The sequence below is a fragment of the Erythrolamprus reginae genome, unplaced genomic scaffold (assembly GCF_031021105.1).
Source record: "Erythrolamprus reginae isolate rEryReg1 unplaced genomic scaffold, rEryReg1.hap1 H_38, whole genome shotgun sequence".
In the NCBI taxonomy this organism is placed as follows: Eukaryota; Metazoa; Chordata; class Lepidosauria; order Squamata; family Dipsadidae; genus Erythrolamprus; species Erythrolamprus reginae.
In genome coordinates, this window is record NW_027248493.1 from 230,409 (window position 1) to 238,360 (window position 7,952).

The window sequence follows — 7,952 nt, forward strand, 5'->3', positions numbered from 1 at the left end:
CTCCTGGTGGTGCTAAGTACCAAGATTGTGCAATATAGTTCTTCCACCCAAGACACATTAGACTAGCTTTGGAAGAAGCTGCGTGCTGTTGGCAGAAGATCAATACAGTTAGGTTGAGCTTCCTGTTATATTCAGCATTGTAACTGCAACTCAAGTGAGGCCACAAATATGTCTTCTTAGTGGTGGCTGATTCACTGTCATAATGATCCAGTTTCTAGTAAATTTCAGTGATGAATAGTTTACAAAACTGGATGCAGCTGTTTCATTCCATTTGAGCTGATGGTTGAAAATTATGGGCTGGCATTTGAAATTAAAGTTACGCAATATCACCATGGGTATGATGTCAGATTTGTCCTGATGCAGTGGGACTGTTTTTATGTTCTTTTACAGCCATTGTGACTAGTAAATTTGTCCACATGTTTTTATTCTTTGTAAAATAAGGCGCTACACAATTTCTGAGTAATTCTTCTTTTATTCACAGCAGGAGGTTAACAAGCGGCTGTAACACTTTCGCTTAGACGCGCACTCCACAGACGAGCGTAATTCCAGAAGCAGTCCTATTTATAACATTTAGCCCAGCAACAAGCGGCGGCTGACAGCAAACTGATATTGGCGCCAACGCAGCAACCAATAGGAACACAGGTAAACATTTATCATTACTTAGAGGTTTCTGCTTAACAACAGGTTCTTTGACTTTTACCAAGAGATAGATTCTTTAATAACTAAGTACATAACACCCCTCCCCCTTCTGGTTAGTTTATTTACATGTTTTATTCTGACAAATAAGTAATGTAGTCATCCAATCGGGCAGGTCTTCTGGTTGTCCTCTCGGATCGGCGAGGATCATGGGACACCTGAGTATCTACGGAAGAGGAGGGTTCTTCCTGGCCTGATGAGTATGATCCAGGACGACTGGCCAGCTGCGGTGACAGGGCAGCGCTGGAGGGGTCAGAGCGTTCCGGTAAGTCCCAATCTATCTGCTCTTGATTTCTGACCGGTCGGTTATAACCCCCTGCGGGTGGTGAAGGATTAGAGACCCCATTATTATTAGTACCCTCAGTTTGTCTTATGGTGGCTGTCTCCTGTCTTCCCCTTATGTGATCTATGTGTCTTTTCCACAGTCTCCCATCGGTTAGTTTAATAATGTAAGTCTTTGGCCCCGTTTGTTCGGTCACCGTGCCACGTTCCCATGGTTGACCCCTGTCAAAATTTTTAACAAATACTGGTTGACCAATGCTCATCTCCCTTTCGGGCATAATTACATTTACAATTTTCCTTTGCACAAACGAGGGGTGTAATCTGTCCAGGGGAGACCTCAACTTCCTCCCCATAAGTAGTTCGGCTGGACTCTTGTTAGTGGTCAAACTGGGTGTAATATGTTGATTAAGGAGGAAAGTATCCAGCCTCTCCTGCAATTCCCCTGGTGATGACCTTTTAATTGCCTCTTTGGCCACACGTACATAACGCTCCGCCATCCCATTAGCCCACGCTGCGTGGGGTGATGTCAAAGCATGGCGGACCCCCAGATGTGCCAAAAACATTTCAAATTGACGTGATGTGAATTGTGGGCCATTGTCGGATACAATAACATCTGGACACCCATGTGTTGAAAATAACCGCCTTAAAACAGTTATGACAGCCGAGGAGGTGGTGGACCCTAACAACAGAATTTCTAGCCATTTGGAATAGGCGTCTACTATGATTAAAAACATTTGGTTGCCTAATGGTCCCGCAAGGTCTATGTGTACTCTTGACCATGGACTTTGTGGCAAGTCCCACTGTGCAGGGGTGGTTTTCGGTGGATTAGGCCTCGTAGCTTGACATTGTGCACATGTGGCAACCCAATCTTCGATAGTTCTATCCAATCCAGGCCACCATACATAACCTCTGGCCAGGGCTTTCATCCTGACCATACCTGGGTGTCCCAGGTGTAGCATTTTTATTACTTGTTGTCTTAATGTGGGGGGAATAACCACCCTATCCCCCCATAATATGCAGTCATGCATGACTGACAGTTCTAAACGTCTAGCTTTGTAGTCTCCCACCCCAGGGTCTTCTCCATTGGGTGGCCACCCCTTTAAAATGTATTGCAATATTTTGCATAAGGTCGGATCCTTTCCCGTCTCTAAAGCCACTTCTGTGGCTGTAATTAAAGGGTTATTATTCATTTCCAACAAGAGAACATGTCCTGCAGGGGCTGGGTCTTCTACTCTTTGACCCAAGGGGCATCGACTCAGCCCATCAGCATGATTTATGAGTGATCCCCCTTTGTGGCTGAGCACATAATCATACCCCGCCAAGAATATTGCCCACCTGGACATGCGGGGGGACATGAATGGAGGAGTAGGGCGACCAGTGGCGAGCAAACCTAATAGGGGCTTGTGGTCAGTGACCAATTGGAAGGGTCGACCCAACAAGTAATGGTGAAATTTCTTCACTCCCGCCACTAGCGCTAAGGCTTCCCTATCGATCTGGGCATAGTTCCGCTCAGCCATGGATAGCGTCCTTGAGAAATAAGCCACAGGGGCTTCCTGTCCGTTAGGGAACACATGGGCTAGCACTCCTCCCACGCCATAAGGAGAAGCGTCGCAAGTTAGTCTAAGGGGGAGGGTTGAGCTATACTGAATAACAACGCTATCAGATGTCAAAAGATTTTTGACAGCTTTAAAAGCCAGGGCTTCTCTCTCACCCCATTCCCACACTGCCCCCTTGTGTAGCAACCTATGAAGCGGTTCAGCAGCAGATGCCTTTTGTCTTAAAAAGACAGAGTAAAAATTCAAGAGACCTAAAAAGGCTTGCAGTTCTGCTTTGCATGTGGGGGCAGGGGCATCCTTGATAGCCTTAATTTTGTCATCGGTGGGGTGAATACCCTGTGAGTCTATACGGAATCCCAAAAATTCAACGGAGGGGGTCTCCCACACACATTTTTCCGGTTTTAGCCGCAACCCCTTATCCCGCAGGCGAGAAAGTACTTGTCTGATTCTTCCATGCAAGTGTCCTGGGTTGTCCCCGCAAATTAGGACGTCGTCAAAATAGGGAACTACCCCTTTAAGGCCAGATAACAGTCTTTCCATCAATCTTTGAAAAATACCAGGGGCCACACTAACCCCGAATTGGAGCCTTGTACACTTAAAGGCGCCTCGATGCGTGACTATCGTCTGGGCCAAGGCTGTGGCATCATCTACAGTTAATTGGTGATAAGCCTGGGCAAGGTCCAACCTTGCGAACACTTTACCAGCCCCTAGTGTGTGTAGCAACTGCTGGACTACGGGGATGGGGTAGGAGTTATGCTGAAGCGCTTTGTTCAGGGTTGACTTATAATCAGCACATACGCGAAGTGTGCCATCGGGCTTCAACGGAGTCACAATAGGGGTTTCCCACGGGGCATGTTCAACAGGGACTAGGATCCCTTGGAGTTGAAGCTTTTGAAGTTGAGCATCTAGCTTTTCTAATAACGGGAGAGGTACTCGTCGTGGCTTTAATCGCAAGGGAGGGACAGAAGGGTCCAATGAGAAGGAGATAGGAGGACCCGTGTACGTACCTAAACCCTCTTGAAATACCTCTGGAAACTCATGGATGAAATTAGGCCCCCTCCCAGTGGCCAATTTATGGAGACCAGTGACAGCCAATCCCAAGGGAGCCATCCAATCTAACCCCAATAAAGAGTGATTAGCCCCTTCAATGACTAAAATTGGCAATTCCCGATGGACATTCTTAAAAGTAACCGGCACGATGATTCTTCCCAAAATTTGAATTGGGTGTCCCTGAAAGTCATTAATGACAATGTCCAGAGGTTTCAACGAGTCTCGAGACAATGCTGGCACATAGAGTCGCAATTTATGCCACGGCATTAAAGTGAACTTTGAGCCAGTGTCAAGTTCCATGTGGCATGGCTTGTGATTGAGAAGGAGTGGAACAACAATTTTATTGGGGGGGGAAAAATAAGTGCCACATTTGGTGTAATTTTCTTTACCTCGGGAGCTCCAGGAACGTCGGTTTCCTCTTCCTTGTTGTCGGAATGGACGAGAGTAGCGTTGTGAAGGGGATGCTTGGAAGCCATCATTGCTGGGGGAGATGTCATCTGAGAGAACGGCCCGGCAGACGGCAGCGATGTGTCCCCGCTTATCACATCGGCGGCAGAAGGCGTCTTTGAAGGGGCATCGGGATCTCGCGTGCTGGCCACGGCATCCGGCACAGGGTGGGAAGGCTTGTCGAGGTTGTCTTGGTTGTGGTCCCCGAAGTTGACAGCAATATTCATCGTAGGAATCTAGGTCTTGCGAATGGTAGTCGTGGGGACGCGAGGCAGCGGTGCGATGGGCGTCAGAAATCTTGCAAACGGTAGGCAGCTTGTCGTTGGATTTTAGATCAGCGGCAGCGGCTTCGGCCACCTCAGCTGTTTGTGCCGCTTTGATGACATCTTGCAAGGTAGACTCTTCAGTAGCCAGGAGCTTGTTCCGAATGGAGACATTTCGCATGCCAAAAATAATGGCATCCGTTAAGCGTGCCTCAGGGTTCTCGAACTGGCATTTAGCTAAAATTGTCCTGAGGCGAGTAGCAAATTGGTTTATAGACTCGCCTTCAGCTTGTGCTGTGCGCGAGAATTGATGCCGATACACTCGAGCAGGTTTTGTGGGTTTAAAATGGGAAGCCAATTTTTCCCTTAATGTGTCCCAAGGCACAGCATTAGCGGGCTCCGGATCTGTCAGCGTGCCCGCCAAATCAAAAATTTGGGTTCCGCAGTAATTGAGGAACAACGCTCGTTTCCTGCCGTCTTCGGCATCTTTCATTCCTGCTGCCTCAAGGAATATCTCAAATTTCGCCATATAGGCAGCCCAGGTTGACCGTTCAGGGTCAAACAGCTCAGGAGGCTGAATTATAGATGGGGTCGACATTATGATTTTTTGTATTAAAAAAAATCACCCTCAGACCCTCGTCGCCACTGTAAAATAAGGCGCTACACAATTTCTGAGTAATTCTTCTTTTATTCACAGCAGGAGGTTAACAAGCGGCTGTAACACTTTCGCTTAGACGCGCACTCCACAGACGAGCGTAATTCCAGAAGCAGTCCTATTTATAACATTTAGCCCAGCAACAAGCGGCGGCTGACAGCAAACTGATATTGGCGCCAACGCAGCAACCAATAGGAACACAGGTAAACATTTATCATTACTTAGAGGTTTCTGCTTAACAACAGGTTCTTTGACTTTTACCAAGAGATAGATTCTTTAATAACTAAGTACATAACATTCTTTTTTTTAAAAAATGTTCACTGATTAAAAATGTAGAGTAGCTTAAACATTTAAGGAATAAATTAATTTTCTGAATTTTATACTTAAATATATTTAAGTACAATCTGCCAATCATGTTCACTGAATGACTCCAATTATTGGGTGGGCAAGCCAAAATGTTCTCCCTCTTAAATTTTTTCCATGCCATGTGTAATACTTTACTTGCTTTTTTTTTTAAGCAGAAAAAAATGCATACTGGAAACAATACACTTCATTTGTTTTTATATGTAAATCCAACAGGTCTAAAATATAAATATTCTTTGCATGTAACATATTAGTAATTTTTACTGTTTGTCTCAGGCCAAATGGTTCTACTGAGATAGAAACTAAAATGTTTTAGCTTGTATTCATAATTGTCCTGCTGCTTGTTAAATAATGAAGAACATTGTATTACATATATGTTGTCAGGAATTATAATCTTATTTTCTTCACACAGAGTCTTCAACAGCGGATTCTGCCACATAGCTTCCAGTGATCGGTGAGATCCCATAGAGTTGGTCTCCTCTGGGTACCGTCAGTGAAACAGTGCTGACTGGCAGGGGAGGGCCTTCTCTGTGGCTAACCCGGCTCTATGGAACCAGTTACCTCCAGAGGTCCAGACTGCCCCTACCCTGTTGGCCTTCTGAAAAGCAAAGTAAAGGCCTGGCTTTTCCAGCAGGTCTGGGAGCCCTGATCTCGCAGTTGCAATTGGTGAGCTCTGACCAGTAATGGGCAGCCAAATTTTTTACTGCCACACTGTGGGTGTGGCTTATTTTGTGGGTGTGGCTTTCTGGTCATGTGACTGGGTAGGAGTGGCTTGAATGATCATCATCGTTCAAGTGAATTGTTAAGTCCTTGACTTACAACCTCACCAGTATCGCTCTCTGGGGTGACAATTAGCTTCGTGTTTCCCTCGCTCTGCTTCCTGGGTCGCCCCCCTGCCTCAGGCTGGGTAGCTAGGTGAACGGGTGCTGATCAGCTGTTGAAAGAAGAGGGGGGAGGAAAGGGGCCCCCTGCAACACCTCTTGGTGGTGGTCTCCCTGCTGCTTTCCGAGGAGAAGGAGGAGCATGGGAGGAGGGGATGGTCAGCTAAAGCTGGGCACACAGCTTCATTTCCACCGGGGGAACTATGTTCTGCCCCATCCTGCCTGCTACCCACCCCTGGCTCTGACTATGAAAGAATATGAAGGGGTTTAAAATTATTTTTAATGCTTACTGTTGTGACATGTATAATGTTCAAGATGGCACAGTGTTCATTTTAAGGTTTTTTTGTCTGTTAGCCGCCCAGTGTCATTCAGCAGTTTGATGGCATATAAATACAACAAATATACAGTATATGCACACACATATTTGGTATTGTTCTGGTTTCTGGTAGAAATTTAGCAATTACAAATAACTCTTATTAAATACATCATTTCATGAATAAAGAAACTCCATTTATTTCTCTGCTCTCCTGTAATTCAAACACATTCCATACAGCACTCGGTCCATTATCTCTCTTAGCTGCATTTCTCACATTCCTCCTTCTGCTTCACTTAAACAAGATTTATTTTCCTAACAGCATAACTTTGAAAAACAGCAGCACTGACTGATAACAATACAAAATACTTTGGCTTACTTTAGCGTGGCAAAAACACATCCATTTTCCTTTCGGCAATGTTGAAACTCCACCCTTCTTCTCCACTGACCCCCTGATGTGCCAAATACATCACTACAATATTTAACCCATTCTTCTCCTTAATATCTTCTTCGAGACCTCTGTTCTCTATGTTTTTGGGCCCTTCTGAATTTAGGGTTAACCTAGTGAGCATCTGATTCTCTTTCACTAGACCCTGAACTCATAGCCCCATCCTGTGGCTGGCCTCCCACCTGTTCTACTACCTGTAACCCCGGGCCCCCCACTAATTCATAAACACTACCTGAATCCGAGTCCTCAATATCTTCATCATCCTCCAACTGATCAGGAGTATGTACAACAGGTATAAAGATATTCTCTAGAACAGAAAGAATAAGTTGTAGTTACTCTTCAAAATAAAATCTATAGAAACTATAGAAATCTATAGAAAGGCTAGGGACAGTTTTTGAAGAGGAAGTAGAGTCTTATGGAGATCATAGAATCTAATAAGATAGAAACCAGATTAATATACTACGTCACAGAAGCCACAGTGGGAGAAAATTGCAGTGCCAAAAATATATTAACGCCAGAACTATAGCTTGCCTTTTACCAAAACCTGACAAGTCATCCTGGAATGAAGAAATTCAAATAGAAAGTGTTGTAATAATGGGAAAAATCAACTTGCCTTACATCATCGATTAGATTTATGTAAGTTCAAGAGAAAGAAAGATAAAGCATGTGCCTGCCTTTGAGTGATTATTCAAATTACTTAGTAATTTATAGATAACTATGTGGATATAATTCCAAACAATGGGAAATATTCAGGAATTAATATGAGATGTATGTTTTATTGAGCCAGCTGGCAATTCAAATGTATTTAAAAGTTCAATTTAAATGGCAATGGAAACTTGCCCAGAAAGTTCAAGCCATTATATTTAAAGAGAAAAGACAACACTTCTAAAAAACAAGAAGATTAAGTATAAGGAAACTAAAAAAATATTCTCACTTAAGTTTATTAGAATTTAATTTAAAAAAACTTTAAAAAAAACTTTATTAGAATTTAAAAATCA

General features: G+C 44.2%; 1 long non-coding RNA gene across 1 annotated transcript; it reads left to right on the forward strand.

Annotated features, from left to right (window-relative positions):
• Positions 1 to 485: 485 nt before the first annotated feature.
• On the forward strand, positions 486 to 5,231 carry LOC139155641 (uncharacterized). The gene is made up of 3 exons (XR_011557104.1): positions 486 to 642; positions 812 to 961; positions 4,992 to 5,231. It is a non-coding gene; the product is annotated as an uncharacterized lncRNA (long non-coding RNA).
• Positions 5,232 to 7,952: the final 2,721 nt, after the last annotated feature.